The 16,650-nt window shown below is 44.0% G+C and overlaps 1 protein-coding gene across 1 annotated transcript in view; it reads right to left on the bottom strand.

Moving 5' to 3' along the window:
- Positions 1-2,587: 2,587 nt before the first annotated feature.
- Positions 2,588-16,650, bottom strand: part of C2H2orf76 (chromosome 2 C2orf76 homolog) — an 80,487-nt gene continuing 66,424 nt past the window's right edge. Inside the window, exons 5-6 of the transcript XR_004623436.1 lie at positions 4,884-5,006; positions 2,588-3,581 (exon numbers count right to left, since the gene is read on the bottom strand). The gene's annotated coding sequence lies outside the window, so the exon portion shown is untranslated. The remainder of the gene's footprint in view (positions 3,582-4,883; positions 5,007-16,650) is intronic.

Below are 16,650 nucleotides of genomic sequence, written 5' to 3'. Positions count from 1 at the left end.
AAAGCACAGGAAACAAAAGATGAAATAGATGACAGGACTTCATCAAAACTAAAATTTTTTGTGCTTTAAAGGACACCACCAAGAAGTGAAAAGACAACCCACAGAATGGGAGAAAACATTTGAAATCTTTTATCTAATGAGGAACTTGTATCTAGAATATATAAAGAGCTCTTACAATCTAACAATAAAAAGACACCTCATTATATGATAAAGACCACCAGATCATATTCTTCATAGGCAAGTTTTATGGTACGTGAACTATATCCTAATTAAAAGAAAGTGATTCAGAAGTAAATGTGAAGAAACTTTAAAAATACCTTAACCAATTTAATTCACATATATTCTCCCAGAAGAGTGACTTATGATGAAAAGACATTTCAAAGAAATATAAAATGTTAAGTCATAAGAAAGCACTATGTCATTTTTTCATTGACAGCAATTTTTCTTTTATTGTTGCACCAAAATAATGTTACATCTTACATGGATGGGTTTCTTAGAGTCAATGAAATATGGCATGACAGATGTGGCATTGCAGGTTATGGGGAAAAGGAGGTAATAATCAATAAATGGTTCTTGGATAATCAATTACATATGTGGGGAAAAATCAAATCCCACCTCACATCATTTATTAAAAATAAATCCAGATAAAGACTCAAGTTTCAAAGGTAAAACGTTAACACTTACAGGAGAAAGTAGAGAACATCATTATGACAAAGGGTAAGAGAAAGATTCTTTAACAAGACACAAAAGGCACTAAGCATAAAAAAAAATGCATTCAACTATATTAAGATTTCTAAAGACACTGAATGGTACATGTTAAAATAGTAAACCTGATATTATATGAATTTCACCTCAGTAAAAATATTAAAAACTCTTTATTGAAAGACACCCTAAATAATATGAAATAGTAAGAATACTGGAATTAAAATAAGAATGTAACATAAATAAAATAATTAATTAAAGTCTCCTTACAAAAAAACAGAGAAAAATAATTTGCAAGAACAAGAATCAATTTTTTAAAAAAAATGATACCCCGAAAGAAAACTAGAGAAAAGAAACAGGCAATTCATGGAAAAGGATATATGGGGGGAAAGGTAAGCATAGGAAGAGAAAATGCAAATGAAGGAAAATGCAAATGAAGACCACGAAGAGTAAACTATTTCCACCAAGCAGATGTGGAAACTTAAGAAGTCCGACAAGTATCAGCACACCTGTGGATCCGTGAGGGCTTTCATATTCCACCGGTGACAGCGTAAACTGATGCCAACCACTTTATTTATTTATTTCTAAAGATTTTATTTACTCACTTGAAAGAGAGAAACAGATAGTGACAGAGATTGCAAGAGAGAGCACACAAGAGGGGGCCAGGGCAGAGGAAGGGGAGAAGCAGTCTCCCCGCGGAGCTGGGAGCCCAGCGTGGGGCTCGATGCCAGGACCGTGGGATCATGACCCAAGCTGAAGGCAGACGCTTACCCGACTCAGCCACCCAGAGGCCCCAAGATGCAACAACTTTAGAAAACAATTTAGCACGATCCTGTAATGCCAAGTATTTTTCCTATGAATGTGTCATTTGCCCCCCAGGGATACTGAGAAACATTCCTGTAGGTGTACAACAGTAAACGTCTACACAAGTATTCCTGGACATTCTGGAAAGACAACATGCTTGGTGTTGTAAGTGTGTGATCTCTCCAGATCCCCCACCAAGATACAGAGCAGCCAGGATTGCAAAACTAAAATCCCATGGGCAGTAACCATGACAGACTATCCCACAAATCCTGTGAACCCTAAAACTGAATGGGAGGAGACGTACCTACAAGACCTTGGCGGCACAGCAGCTGAGTCAGAGGAAGCGACGGAGTGGGTGACAAGACCTAAGAACTTCAAAATAACCAACAGGAAACCACGGGAAAGCCAGTGGGCCAACTGGAGAGGGGCACCTGACCCGGGCAGGGATCCGCTAACTCTGACAGCAGGTGAGTTCAAGGGGCAAAGTCTGAAGGGACTGGGGAAGACTGGGCCCAAGAAACACTCAGAACTGACCAGGCCAGGCTCCCAAGCAAGACAAATCCCAGTTGAGGAGGAACTGCCCGGAACAAAATCCAAAGGGAGCAAGTCAGGAACATAGAGAAAAGAAAGAAAAAATAAAAGGACCCAGATAAAAGCAGGGGAAGCAAACAGAGTTGGGAGATCTTTGGAAGGGAGGTGCCACGGTTCTTTGCTACTTAACAAAAATGACAGAAGAAGAGTTCTCTAAAGTTGTGAAATAAGAACAACTCCTATACCTCCTTTCTTAAAGTTCAGGAAATCTAATATCATGTAAATGTAAGTCACAGTAAACAAAATAAAGTCCAATCCCATACCGTCACTCAAGGAAAAAGTAAGGAGCAGAGTAACATCCCTGTGGATAATGGAAGCATGCCAGAGAAACGCATAGAAGCAAACTGTAGCCTAATACTTCAAAGGTTTTATTTATTTATTTGAGAGAGAGCACGAGAGGGGGAGGAGCAGAGGGAGAAGCAGACTCCCTGCTGAGTAGGGAGCCCAATGCCACGCGGGACTCGATCTCAGGATCCCAGAGATCATGACCTGAGCCGAAGGCAGACGCCTCACCAACTGAGCAACCCAGGAGCCCCTGTAGCCTAATACTTCAAAATGTTAAGAAGAAAGAGAGGAGATGGAAGGGGAACCTACAGGTTACAGGAGTTTAAAAGACATTTAAAAAAAGAAAACACAGGCAAAGCTGAAATGTAGCGTTTTGGACTGGTGACAAATTAGCAAAAACAGGTGTCAGCACAAAAATCAGGCTGCAGGAGGGAGAGCACTGTGTTCGGAAAAGGGAGCATTTTGGGCTGATGGGGTCAGAATCAGTCTCCTTGCCACGGGGGTGTTTAAATGCATTCCCTTGTTAATTCATTAACTTTGATTTAGTTTTATGCTCTATATACATGTACATGTGTGAGCATATAATGCTATGTCAACAACTAAAGTTTTAAACAAGAATGTTCACAGAAGTATTATTCATAATTGCTCCAAAATGGAAACAGCCCCAATCCCACTGACAGGGAAACACATGAATAAACTGAACTATTCAGATGATGGCCAATTATCCAGTAATGAAAACAAACCACCCATTGCTCATTGCTCCAGTGAATCTTAGAAACAAAATAGAGACTTAAAAATGCCAATAGAAAAAAAGAAGAAGAAGAAGAAAGAAATCAAGAAAAAGCTGTAGGAAACCATTTTTATAAACCTCAGAAACCAAGCATAGGCTATATAATACATTGTTGGTAGAAGTCTACACAGATATGTGATTTTTAAAACTATTTTAGGGAAGCAAGGGTGGTAAATACAAAATTTAGGATGGAATACATACCTATGGGATTTTTTAAAACTACATGCTAAAGGGAAGGGAATGAGAACCCCAAAATTCAGGATGGTTTTCCTTTCCAGGGAAGCATCGAGAATGAGATAAGGAAGGTGCTCATGAACTTTCTTCTTAGGTGGTGTGCTGGGTTGGCACTGTACTTCCCATTACTGTCTCATAATTTACAAACACGTTCTTCATGAAGAGCTTATCAGATCTGCGCACAAAGAGGGGAAGAAATGACAATGGAATTCTCCCTTTTATCAGCCATCCGCTCCTTTACTCAGGGGCTCCACAGACAGTTGCTGGGTGCCCACTGTTATGCCAGGCACTGGGCGAGGCTCTAGGGCAGAGCAGTGAACAGAACAGACCCCACTGCTACCCTCTGCGAGGGCACAAGCTCCGAGGACTGGAGATGGTGCCGGATGGGAAGTGACTTTTCAATGTCCACAGAAGGTAAGAGCTAGGGAAAATCCAGTCAGCACCATCAGTGTCAGGATGAGTGGGAGATCCCTTCTCGGTATCCCCCGAGGGAGGCGATTTTTAAATTAAGGCAATTAAACAGTCAACAGGAAACAGCAGAAAGGGCAGACTGGCACTCCAAAACCACAGTTCCCCCAACACTGCCAGTTCGGTTCTGTGAAGAAATTTTAATTTTCTTAAAAACAGAATCCACATATACACACATGCCTGCATACACACACATACACGCACACACCCAGGTTATTCCGAGTTTATGTCCCCTCACTGTTGCTGGGTTAGGATCTCCTTTCAGTTACGTATTCACAATGACAATGGATGGTGGCCAGGCTTTGTTACTTTAGGGAAGTAATGTTTCATCTTAAATGTCCTTACCTGGTAGAATAGAGAGCTGGTGAATCCAAACCAATCTCTAAGATTTAAACTATGTATTATTTAAATCTCAGAGCCTGAGAATCGTTGTCCGGAGTCATATTTGAACCCCACACTTTCTTTTTTGAAAGAGAATGTGGGGAAAGTGGGCTCACTCTTTCATCACCAGTAACCGGCAGTGTCTTGTGGTGGGAGAGACCCGGCCTGCGTTCAGGAGCAGCCTGGGCTGACCTCCCAGCACAGCCCATCAGCGTGGACGAGTTCAAGCGGCTGCTCCTGGGCTTAGCTCCCACACCCGGCAGTGGGGATGAAAGCCACCAGTCAGGTTGTTGCAACAATTTCAGGGGATACTTACATGGATGGTAAAGAAGAGAATGCATGAACTGAGAGCACCGGTTGGCTCGATTCCTGGCGCCTAAGAGCACCAGTGTGTGTACTCACACGTGAGTGTACACACACACACACACACACACACGTACACATGCGCATATTATCACACACACAGCAGGTCCTGCCAGATGTCTCCATTACAGAATCAGCCTGCCAGAAGCTGTATCCGAAGCTCCCGGGATCCTTTGGGTGGGCTGTGCTGTGCCCCAAGTCAGGTGCTTCATCAGCCAGGCACCTCTTGATTCTGTTGGCCAGGGTAGCCAGCAACTCCACTCACCTTAGCTCCCCTTCTCCATTTCTGCCATTCCAGAGAGCGCAGGAGCCTTATTGTCTTTTTATCAACGTTTCCTTCAAATCGAGTTACTTTTTCTCCTTGGCTACATTAATTTTTAAAGCGCTCCTGTGGAGAAACAGCATAGCGCAGAGGTTAAGAACACAGAGTCTAGAGCCAAGTTGGCAGGCGTTCCACGCCGAACCTGATTTAACCCCCTAGTGCCTCAGTTTCCCCAACTATAAAAGGAGGGCAATTATAGTTCTTATCTCGGAGGTTTATAATTAGGTTATGAGAACCAGGGATCTCTCTTTCTAAGCATTTAAAACGAAACTTCCACAGAGTGTTTGCTAAATGAGACCTCTAACATCAGTGGGAAACCAGGATCACTTGCATCTTAAATAGAACCTTAAAGATAAAAACAAAATGGTGCTCTTAAATTCTAGTGAGATTGTTGCATGCTAAAATGCTTAGCAGAGTAGCCCTGGTCTCTTCTTAAAAATGTAAAACAGAGGAAGGCATGAGGCTAAGGAAATCTTCAAGACTTGCCCATGGCCACGTCGCCTTCACCCGACCAGAGGACCTGGAGGAGGAGCGAAGCAAGACTAACTTTCTTGCTGTACTACGCCCTGAAATCATCCCCTGGTGTGCTAGGAGTAGGCTATACCCACTCTGGAAAGTTCTGGAAAGGCCAATCAGAGGTAACAAGTTGGGAAAGCGGGAGGTGTCCCAAGTAGCGCATATAAATGAACAATGAAAGCAGGCACTCATGAGTCGATCTGTTGATCACAAACATCCCTGAGTTGGAGCAAAATATCTTACACTGCCAGGCCAGCTCCGAAGCAGAGACTCTGTTTTCACTTTGAATTGAAGTGTTGCTGTACAGGGCACTGCGGGCGGGCCTTGCCAGCAGCAGCCACTGGCCGAAAAATTATGTTAAGGATATAATAGGAAAACATGTTTGTGACCTTGTGGGCTTTAGTGTAAATGTCAGAGTCAAGCGGCCGGGAACGCCCGGCCTCGCCCAGCAACCAGGAACGCCCGGCCTGCCCACCAGTTGGGAACGCCCAACTGTTTGGGGGCAGAACACTGCTGAAACCTGATTGCTTTTGACAATAGCCCGCAGGGTCCCTAGAAACACGTTTAAGAATAGGCCCCACTTGCTAAACGTTACATCACCTGATCCCATGACCTTCCCCGTGATGGTGATGCACTACTATTCCGTGACCCTCCCCATGATGCACTACTGTTCACTAGAATGTAATACAGATCNCACCTGATCCCATGACCTTCCCCGTGATGGTGATGCACTACTATTCCGTGACCCTCCCCATGATGCACTACTGTTCACTAGAATGTAATACAGATCACTCCCTTGATTGATTGTGGTTGCGATTGTTTTTTAATTGTTGCCAATAAATACATGAGGTTGCAGCTGTTTGGGGCGATCACTCGTGGCGATCGTCCCCTGCACCCGCGCTCTTTTTCGCAAGCTAACCTGTCTGTGCCTTGTCCTTCTCCCCAGTCGTCGAATCAAGGGTGCTGCGGCTGCGGCGCTGCGAGGGCGGTGCCGCGGCACCTGTCACTCACCTATCCCCCAGGCTGTCCTTCGTCTGGGGGTGACTCAGCACTTCCCAGTAGGTGATTACAGGTGACAGCTCCCAGCCATCTTGCCTTCTGTTCTCTTCCACGGGCAGAGCTGGCTCAATTGCCATGTATGTATTCTTTTAGCCACCAATGTCACCTGAGAGGGTGGCTGGAGGGGAGGGCGGGAGACGTGGGGTCCTGGCACCTCGGGACCTCCTGTTCAGTGTGGCGTGTGTTCCCAGCGCCTGTCAAGCTAGTCTCTGTGGGCCTTGATGGACGGGGTGAGCACCCCGGTGCAGCCACCATGCCCCCCATAAGAGGATTAAGGGTGATGTTTAGAAAGCAGAGCTCCACATCCCCGGAGGGAAGGTGCCACAGAGCCATCAACACACAGTTCTGCATAATCAGTTCAACACCAGAACAACGGAAATGGGAAGGGAAGATTAAAAAATAATCCAAATTTCATAGCCCTGAGGGGTGTGATGGAATGGGAAATAGGGTGAAAACAATAAGCCCAGAATCACAAAACACTCTCATCTGAGTCTTTTAAAACCTCGAGGCTAAGGGAGGAAACAACATGCTTGCCCTTGGGAGAATTATCTTAAGTCCCTCTGAAAGAGTGCCCACTTCTGAGGTTCTCTCTTTGTGAAGACACCTGCGGAGCCCAGCCACTTGAGGTGAGTGTCAGAAATAATTCACTGGGCCATTCACAATGGAGCGAGAAGTGACGGCCCCTCTCCCAACCAGGGAAATCTGTCCTCAGGGTCCTTGGTGGGAGGCCCAGGGTCCCTGAAGATGCTGCAAACCATCTCCCTCCAGGCTTCAGGTGGGGTGCCAGTGGTGGCACCAAGGGGCAGCATGGGCATGTGGGGGTCGGGCGTGCACACAGGTTTCACGCCCAGCATTCTCCCAGCCCTCCCGTGTTCTGCTCTGTGTAATGTGCTTGCCCAGGCGCGGTGCCTGGGTGTGAGCCCCAGGTTTGCATTGGTTCTCTCCTCCCTTGTTACATGCCTCCCTCCTCTTCCTCTTGCTCCCCTGTCTCTCCTCCATGCCCCATTTCTTTTCTTTTTCTTTTAAAGATTTTATTTATTCATTAGAGAGAGAAAGAGAGCGCACAACACAGGAGAGGCAGAGGGAGAAGCAGACTCCCCACTGAGCAGGGAGCCCAACGCAGGGCTTGATCCCAGGACTCCAGGATCATACCTGAGCTGAAGGCAGACGTTTAACCGACTAAGCCACTCAGGCACCCCCATGCCTCGTTTCTATTTTAGTGTTTAAAGACTGAGACTGGAGAGTTTTCCGATTTCTAGGTTCCATATTGCCAAATCCAAAAATCAGAAACTGGGCTTTGACAGTGGGACTGAATCTTGGAAAGTGAGACTGCCCAGAAAGCCCAGAATACGAGCTCTACGCGCCTGCACAATGAAATGCCCACAGACATTCAAGAGCATGGCTGAGAAATTCAAAGTTAGCTACCTGGTAGAATCCGGCTTTGTTCACCCTGCTTACCGTGATAGGAAAACAGTTTCAGACATTGTTCTGACTCCTCCTCTGTGCCACATCCTTTTCTCCCTCCGGACACGGGGGTTCCTAGAAGCCTCCCACGATTAGCCAGGACCCAACGTCAGCTTCCCCCTGCCCTCTTCAGTCTTCATGACCAGGAGAGCACATCTCTCTAATATCTTATGGACCTTTCCAGAACTTTCCAGAGTATGTCCAGCCCGCTCCTACTGCGTACACCAGGGGATGATTTCAGGGGGTAGCTAAGGAGTGTATCTAGCCAATGACAAGAGCTACTTACCTGTCACTGAGCCACACTGTGAACAGGCACCCGCTAAGCACCTGACAGACATCCTGATAGTGAATCCTGACGACAGCCCTTGCAGTAGGGACTGTTGGCCTAATTTTACAGGAGAGGAAAACGGAGCTCAAAGTAAACTGCCCAGAGTCCTACAGACCCCAGAAGCTGTGCTCTCAACTACTGTGTCACTGTGCCCAGAGAATTCCCAAAGAGATTTCAATGAATCACTGGGTTTTTTTTATTTGATTTAGGTATATTGTCAAATTACCTTCACCCTGAAAATACTATTCTAGGTTTCCTCATGCTGTTACTACACAGAAATACTGAGGTAATATCAGCCTGTGTTCATTTCGTATACTATGCATCTTTTTTTTTTTTTTGGCAATCTAACAGCTATTTCTCGTGTTTAAAACTTAAAATACATGTACACATATAAGAAATAAATATACAGGGATGCTTGGGTGGCTCAGTTCGTTAAGCGTTGGACTCTTGACTTCGGTTCAAGTCAGGATCTCAGGTCATGGGATTGAACCCCAAGTCGGGCTCTGTGCTCAGCAGGGAGTCTGCTTGAGGATTCACTGTCCCTCTTCCTCTGCCCTTCCCCCCCGCCCCCCGTCACTCATGTGTGCGTGTGTGTGTGCACACATGCGCACTTTCTCTCTCTCAATAAATAAATCTTAAAAAAAAAAGATATATATATACATATATCTCACAGGTATTCGCCAATAGAATCTTATGGCTGACAATTAACCCAGAATTTCATGTGAATGAATTTAGATTTGAGTATCTATAGGTAGCATAATGTGAAAACCTCTAAAATTCTGAGCCTATGCTCTGTGATATTGGCTGTAGAGATCTGAGGCAAATTAGTGTGTCTGAGCCTCGGTCTTCTCATCAAAGGAGGGGACACAATATCTATGTCCCAGGGTTGTGCACAAGATCAGATAAAGGCATTCATATACAAAAAGCCCACCGCAGTCCTCACAGCACATCAGTATCTTGTCATTTCCTTCTCATGTTCCTTAAATAAGGAACACACATTTGTTTGCATATCCTTACTAAATTCTTAAAAATCAATAATTTAGTCAAATCCAATTCATGTATATAGACACCTATATATAATAAAATTATCTACTGTGCATAAAATCATGTGAAAAGAATGACACAGTAACTATCAACTGACATTTTATTTAACATGATAGAGTGCCACTGTCTTAGTACAAAGTGACCTTAACCGCTTCGAAATTCCTTCCTTATTTTTCCTGCAACAAATCATACGGTGAAGGAAGACCTTCATCAGGGTCACATAATTCAGAAGGGCTTCTCTGGGGATATGTGCAGGCATCTTTGGGGACTTCGGAAGAAGGTCTCAGTAACTGGTTTTAATGAGGCTTCTTCCCCCCACAGGACCTGTCCTGTCTCCCTTTTTATGTGCCAGGTCCTCAGTGGTGGGGACCACATTTTACCTGTCTCTTGTATCCCCTAAGCTAGCCAACTCAAATCAACAAATACATTTTAAACAGATAGTGCATATCCAACACTGTGTCAGGACATGGAGAGAATAAAAAAGAAGCAGAAATTATGGTCCTAGCTGTGAGACACAGATAATCTCGTCAGGCAATTTGGGCACAGGCTGAGTTATTTGGTTGTTATTGCTGGTATGTGAATTCCTTAATATAAGTTCCAGAAAGCCCAGTGGCTTTTAGAGGAATATAGATGCAATAGGGAAAGTGAACCCATTCATTCATATGTAAATAAATAGGCCTGTACATTTATTAAGTCCTGATATGTGCTAAGCAGTGCAGCTACAACCACGAATAAGACTTGATCCCCAAACTTGGAGAGAGCCCCATCTTGTGGGGAAGATCAATATATAAAAAAACAAAGCAACAGTGTATTGTAATGGCTATAAAAGCCTGGCCAGGACATGGTGAGGACCCAAAGGAGAGCATAATCGAGTCTACCGGCTGTGAGGTGGTAGGAGAGGTGGGTCAGAAAAGATCTTAGAGACAGGTAGTCCTTGACTATCTCCCAAGATGAAAGTAGTCTGGTAGAGGGGGCAGAACATTCCAGAGAACAGTGTGAGAAATCTGAGGTACTTGAAAGCCTGGTGTGTCCAGAGAGAATAAGTGGTAGGGACAGAAGATGGCTATGGGAGAGAGGAGGCGGTTGCCAAATCACCAGCAAACGGTTGGAGATGTGCCTTGAGAGTAAGCCAAGAAGTCCCCAGTGCCATGCTAGAGTCTGCACTTTATCCTGAAGGAAATGGGGACGATCAGGTGGTTTTTAAACAGGGAGGGCCATAGTCAGACTTGTATTTTTAAAGGATCACTCTGGCAGCAAGTGTGACAGACGGACTCGATGGATGAGAGTCTGCAGGTAAGGACACCAGACAGGACAGTGTCTCGATGGTCAAGATGAGAAATGATGAGGGCCCAAACCGGGGCAGGAGCAGTGGAAAGAGAAGGAAGGGCGTTCTTGTGCAGTGTTAATTCTGGGAATTCTGAGCTGACTCATCCTGAGGAGGCATCAGAAAGTACTGAGAAGCAAAGAAGACATCACTCATGGTAGCTACCTAACTAGGAATTTTTTTCTAGCACATCCAGTGAGTATAAGGAGCTTCCCTTTTACCCCTACAGTCCCTCCTGCTTTCCTTACAAAGATAGTGCGATAGTTGGTTATACGCAGGATCTAAAAATCTGCCCCCATCCATCATTTACTAGCAGGGTAACTGAGGGAGTAAACCTACATGAAGTGTTCTGGGGCGGCCCCGCACAGACTACACACTCACTAAATACTAGCCGTTACTGCACTACTGCATGAGGTCTCCCTTCCCATGGCTTGGCTTATCCTGCAGAGGTTGCTGAACCCAGTTGTAGGAAAGATACTCAGACATGGCATTTTTATTTATTTATTTTTAAAGATTTTATTTATCTATTCGACAGAGATAGAGACAGCCAGCGAGAGAGGGAACACATGCAGGGGGAGTGGGAGAGGAAGAAGCAGGCTCCCAGCAGAAGAGCCTGATGTGGGGCTCGATCCCATAACACCGGGATCACTCCCTGAGCCGAAGGCAGACGCTTAACCACTGTGCCACCCAGGCGCCCCAAGACATGGCATTTTTAAATATGGCTCCTGTCATTCACAGGAGGTCGACATGAAGGGAGCAACCACCAACCAGAAGCCAAGCAGCTCGCGCACTCCAGCTCTCAACACAGCGACACCACAGGCTCCCTCTAGGCACATGGCACCCCCCAAGACCCACCCCTCACCGCCACCCCCGCCGTGAGAGCCCTGTGCCCATGAGTGCACATATTTCAGAAGGTACCAGAAGGATGGCTAGTCATATGTATTTTGACAGAGGTCAGATACACATTTGAAAACAAGGGAAATATCATTTTTTTGTTCATAAGAACAAAGAAGAATAGGACCTTGAAGATCTGTAAAGGGGCCATGATGTTTGTTCAAAGACATTAAGGATCTTTCTTGATGACTGAGTTTTTAACTAAATATGAGATATGAAGTTCTGTTGGTTATGGAATAAACAGATTTCCCCAAAAGCCCATCTAGGAGAGAATAACTCTCTCTTCACTCCTGGAAAACCAGGTTAGAGTTGGCCAAATCTTGTACTTTTTAAAAAACAAAATGGCATTGTTCTCTCTTCAATTCCAATTTCTTGTAATAGAGCTGTTCTTCAGTGAGTTAAGTTGGGGGAGTAATTTAGACTGTGTACATATTTCCCTCAAACATCCAAAAATGAGGCCCCAAAACTAATCTGTGGTGACAGCAATCAGAAAAGCGGCTGCTGGTAGCAGAGAGTCAGGGAGGGGACTGCAAGGGGAGAAGGAAATGTCTGAGGTGATGGGCATCTGTAAAGATACAGATTGGGCTGCAGGTTACACATTTGTCACAATTCTTGAACTATACACTTAAGATCTTTGCATATTAATGCATGTAAATTATACTTCAATTTTTATTGTTTTTTTTAATTTTTAATTTTTTAATAATTTTTTATTATGTTATGTTAGTCACCATACAGTACATCCTTAGTTTTCGATGTAGTGTTCCATGATTCATTGTTTGCATATAACACCCAGTTCTCCATGCAATATGTGCCCTCCTTAATACCCATCACTGGCCTATCCCAATCCCCCACCCACCTCCCCTCTGAAGCCTTCAGTTTGTTTTATACTTCAATTTTTAAAAAAGATTTTATTTATTTGAGATAGAGCGAGAAAGTGAGAGAGAAGCAGCTAAGAAGCTGGCTCGCCCTTCCAAATCCTGGGAGCCCTGGTCCACTCGGGAGGTTTACTCTCTGGGCTCTGAGACCTGGAACGCCATGGAGAAACAGGTCCCACTCAGACGTAGAGCACTACTACGGAGCTTTTTAGCACCTCAAGCTGAAATATAAATGGACAGACACTTGGGGAATGCCTCTACCATGTAAGAAAGAACCCAAAGCAAACCACTGGGAAAAGGAACCCAGAGGAAACAGAGACAATATGGGCAGCAGACTAAAACATTTAGATAAAATGGCAATTAATAATATCTTTAGAGAGAAAAGAGAAGATATTACACCCATAAAAGAAGGAAAGGATACTATAGAAAAGAAATAGAGAATTAGAAAAAGAAGTTGAAAATATGATAGCAGAAATTTAAAAACAGAAAAAAAAATAGGAAGATAAAACTTAGTACACTTCCTGGGAAGAGAAACCAAAAGATAAAAGTTAAAGGCCCAGAGGAACAATCGCAGGAGTCCAGTATCTGGCTACTAGAAATGCCAGAGAAGATGGGAAACAGAGAAGAAAGAAATCATCAGAGAACCGACACAAGGAAACGTCCCCAAACTGAAAGACAGGAGTTTCTAAGTTAGAAGTGTCCACATCAAATTTAAAACACACCCTTCACCAAAGACAGAGGAGTTAGGTCAGGAAACTGGTAGAAGTCTTTTAGTATGATTGATTTTTTCTTACCTTGGTAAAAAGTTACACATATTTTTTAATTCTAAAAAAGAAGAGAGGGTTCTTTTGATAATTTGGAAGTAGAATTTTATTCTGTTCTCCACTTTTATTATCCTTTTGGTTGGTAATAGAAACTAAGAGGCTACATTGTCCTTCCTTAAATATTAAGTTGGGCCAACTCTAGTATATTGTATAGGAATTTGTGATTACAAATATGTGTGGAAGAAATTTCCTATTTATTTTTTTTGTCTTTATTTAAATTTCAGTTAGTTAACATATAGTGTATTATTAGATTCACATATACATCCTCTTTCTTTCTTTTCTTAAATTGAATTCCAGGTCCCCATCTGGCTTGAAATTCAATCTCACTCCTTATTGAGCTTCCTTATCCTCTACCTCTAGGCTATGCAAAGGTCCTGGGGCAAAGTATTCCAGGAGACTCTTTCACTCTTCAGTTCGCACTGGCATTCCCAGAGATACCTGCTGTCTCTATCCATGTGATCCCTGGAAGCTGAGCAACCTGTTGNTCTTTTGATAATTTGGAAGTAGAATTTATTCTGTTCTCCACTTTTATTAAATTATCCTTTTGGTTGGTAATAGAAACTAAGAGGCTACATTGTCCTTCCTTAAATATTAAGTTGGGCCAACTCTAGTATATTGTATAGGAATTTGTGATTACAAATATGTGTGGAAGAAATTTCCTATTTATTTTTTTTGTCTTTATTTAAATTTCAGTTAGTTAACATATAGTGTATTATTAGATTCACATATACATCCTCTTTCTTTCTTTTCTTAAATTGAATTCCAGGTCCCCATCTGGCTTGAAATTCAATCTCACTCCTTATTGAGCTTCCTTATCCTCTACCTCTAGGCTATGCAAAGGTCCTGGGGCAAAGTATTCCAGGAGACTCTTTCACTCTTCAGTTCGCACTGGCATTCCCAGAGATACCTGCTGTCTCTATCCATGTGATCCCTGGAAGCTGAGCAACCTGTTGGCTCCTATGTGGAGTGGAGGTGCAAAGTCTTGGATAGAGTGGGAGGGCTTGCTCCCTTAGGGGTAGCTATTTCCTCCCCAGAACACAGACACCTGCCAGGAGTAGAACCTGCCTTGTGGAATCATTCCAGCGCCCTCCAGGTTGTTCCTCCTTCCCTTCCACCTCAAGTCTTGCAGCAAAATCTGCCTGACCAGCTAAGGCTCCAGGAAAGACTGAAAAAAATCTGTCTTTAAGCTGCTTCTGCTTTCAGGCTTCAAGTATCCCTGGGTTAAAACACCAAAGAGCCTTGACTACCTTGGAATGAGAGGAGAAAAGAATACAGAGAATCACATACAAATTCCTATCTCAATAAATTACTCTGTCCCCTTGGTCTGGAGACCTGAGGAAGGCCAGTTAGCAGAACCTCTGCACACAGGTCTCAATATGTTTCCATCACATAGAGGAGACCTAAGATCATAGAATGCTCTCGGGGTCGGGGGAGCCCCACTCCGCCCAGGGCTGTAACAGTTTGGATAAGGGAGAGCTGGGGAGGAGTTGGCGCGCTCCCACCGGATGCAGGCCTTCCTAGCATTGTCCTCTCTCCTTTGCAGCTCCCGTGTTTCATCCCAAGTGTGACCAAGTCTCTCCCCAGCAGCTTAGCCTGCAAGCGTCTACGAGTTACAGTGTGTGCGTTAAAGAGCTAAGTGGCACTGATAGGACTGGGGACCGAAATTCGACCCCAACAGAGTCCCCAAAGCTGTACAGAGATCCTGCCATCTCGGGTCCTGCTCCTGGGCCAATCCAGCCTTCCGCCCTGGGGTTTGCTTCAATCGGCCAGACTTGAGCTGAATCACGAAGAAAGCCCGCAGAGGCAGTTCTGCACTCTGGTAGTTTGGTTTTTTTAATTCTGCTCATGACCTTAAAGCTGTACCTCTTCACTTATTAAATAACCTAGAAATAAACACACAAGGCTTTTTGTAAACTATTCGAAGAGTTAATGGGATGTCGCATGTGAGCACTTTCAGCCTTCAGAAAGGAGGAGACAGCACCTCGGGCAAACAACTGCTATCCATGTCCCTCAAGTGGGAGTCACCCTGCTTCCAAAGCTCTGGGCTCTGCCGTAAACTCCCTTTTCACGTGCAGAAGGATCGTTTCCAGGCCCTTCCACTGAGCAGAGTGTCTTGTCTAACATCACTGGTTTGGAAAGGGATTTGTTTAAGCATCTAAGCTCAGCTAAACAAAGGAAGTTGCATATAATGCAGTCTCCTTGGAAGCTTTAACAAAGGACCTATTAAAACTCGTCACTTTTCAATCTTTAGCTTTAAAAAATAATGCTTGACAAATAAGCAGGGGCATTTTGCAAAGCGTAAACACATTATGGTATTCTTTTTAGGAATAAGTACGATTATTGAGATCTGATTAAAGGTAGGTATTGGCTTTGAAATAATTAGGCACTGACTTTTGAAATAAACCTGAATTTTAGGCAGGAGCAACCATATGATCACTTTTGAACAAAAGTATAAAACTCCATACCCTTTACAGGCTGAAGGCTTTGACTTTCAGCTAAAGGAGTCTGGCTAAAGGCTGATTTGATGGGTGGACAAACAAACCCACTAAGCAGTCACTGACAAATGCCCAGCCCTCTGGCCCTTGAGACTTTGAGGCCCAGGCAGACTCTGCTGACACCTGGTGGCAGACGGCAGGCAGACAGGGCTGAGTCCAAAGCAGATTTCCCTCCACCTGAACTGCTGCCTGGATTTCTACTCTGTGTAACGAATACTGGCTAAAACAGCAGGAAAGGTGTTAGGTTGGAGGAAGAACTGTTCTACAAGATCTAAAGATTAACGCACCACTGAAGAAGTCTGGGCAGATGTTGAAGATATTCACACTGCAAAGCCTGACTTTGCAAGATTGTTCTTCCCCAATATTGCATTTGTTTGAGTAACCTCTGAATCCATCTCTATATCCAATCATTCTACCACCCCTACCATACTCCTGTTAAGCAAGTTATGCCCAGAAAATAGAGAAAGGGATGGCCTTACTCTTATGAAAAGGAAATTTGAATTATTCTGCTGTTGTTAATGAACTCGGCCCTAATCGGGAAAAATTCCAACCAGGAGAAAGAGGTCATGTACAGGAAACATCTGACAGGTAACGCAAGGAGCGTGAGCTGCATCCAAGGACAAGGCACCCAAAGCAAGGGAATGGGGAAGGAAGATTTCTTGGAAAATGAGAAGTGAGTCCGTAAAGGATCTATATTCTAGAAACTATAAATCACTCTTGAAAGACTTTGAAGAAGGCATGAAAAAATGGAAAAATATTCCATGCTCATGGATCGGAAGAATTAACATAGTTAAAATGTCCATGCTACCCAGAGCAATCTACACTTTCAATGCTATCCCGATCAAAATACCAATGACATTTTTCAAAGAACTGGAACAAATAGTCCT

Source organism: Ailuropoda melanoleuca, chromosome 2, assembly GCF_002007445.2.
Source record: "Ailuropoda melanoleuca isolate Jingjing chromosome 2, ASM200744v2, whole genome shotgun sequence".
NCBI lineage: Eukaryota > Metazoa > Chordata > Mammalia > Carnivora > Ursidae > Ailuropoda > Ailuropoda melanoleuca.
Note: the sequence above shows the minus strand (reverse complement) of the source record. Positions and strands in the feature narration are given on the sequence as shown.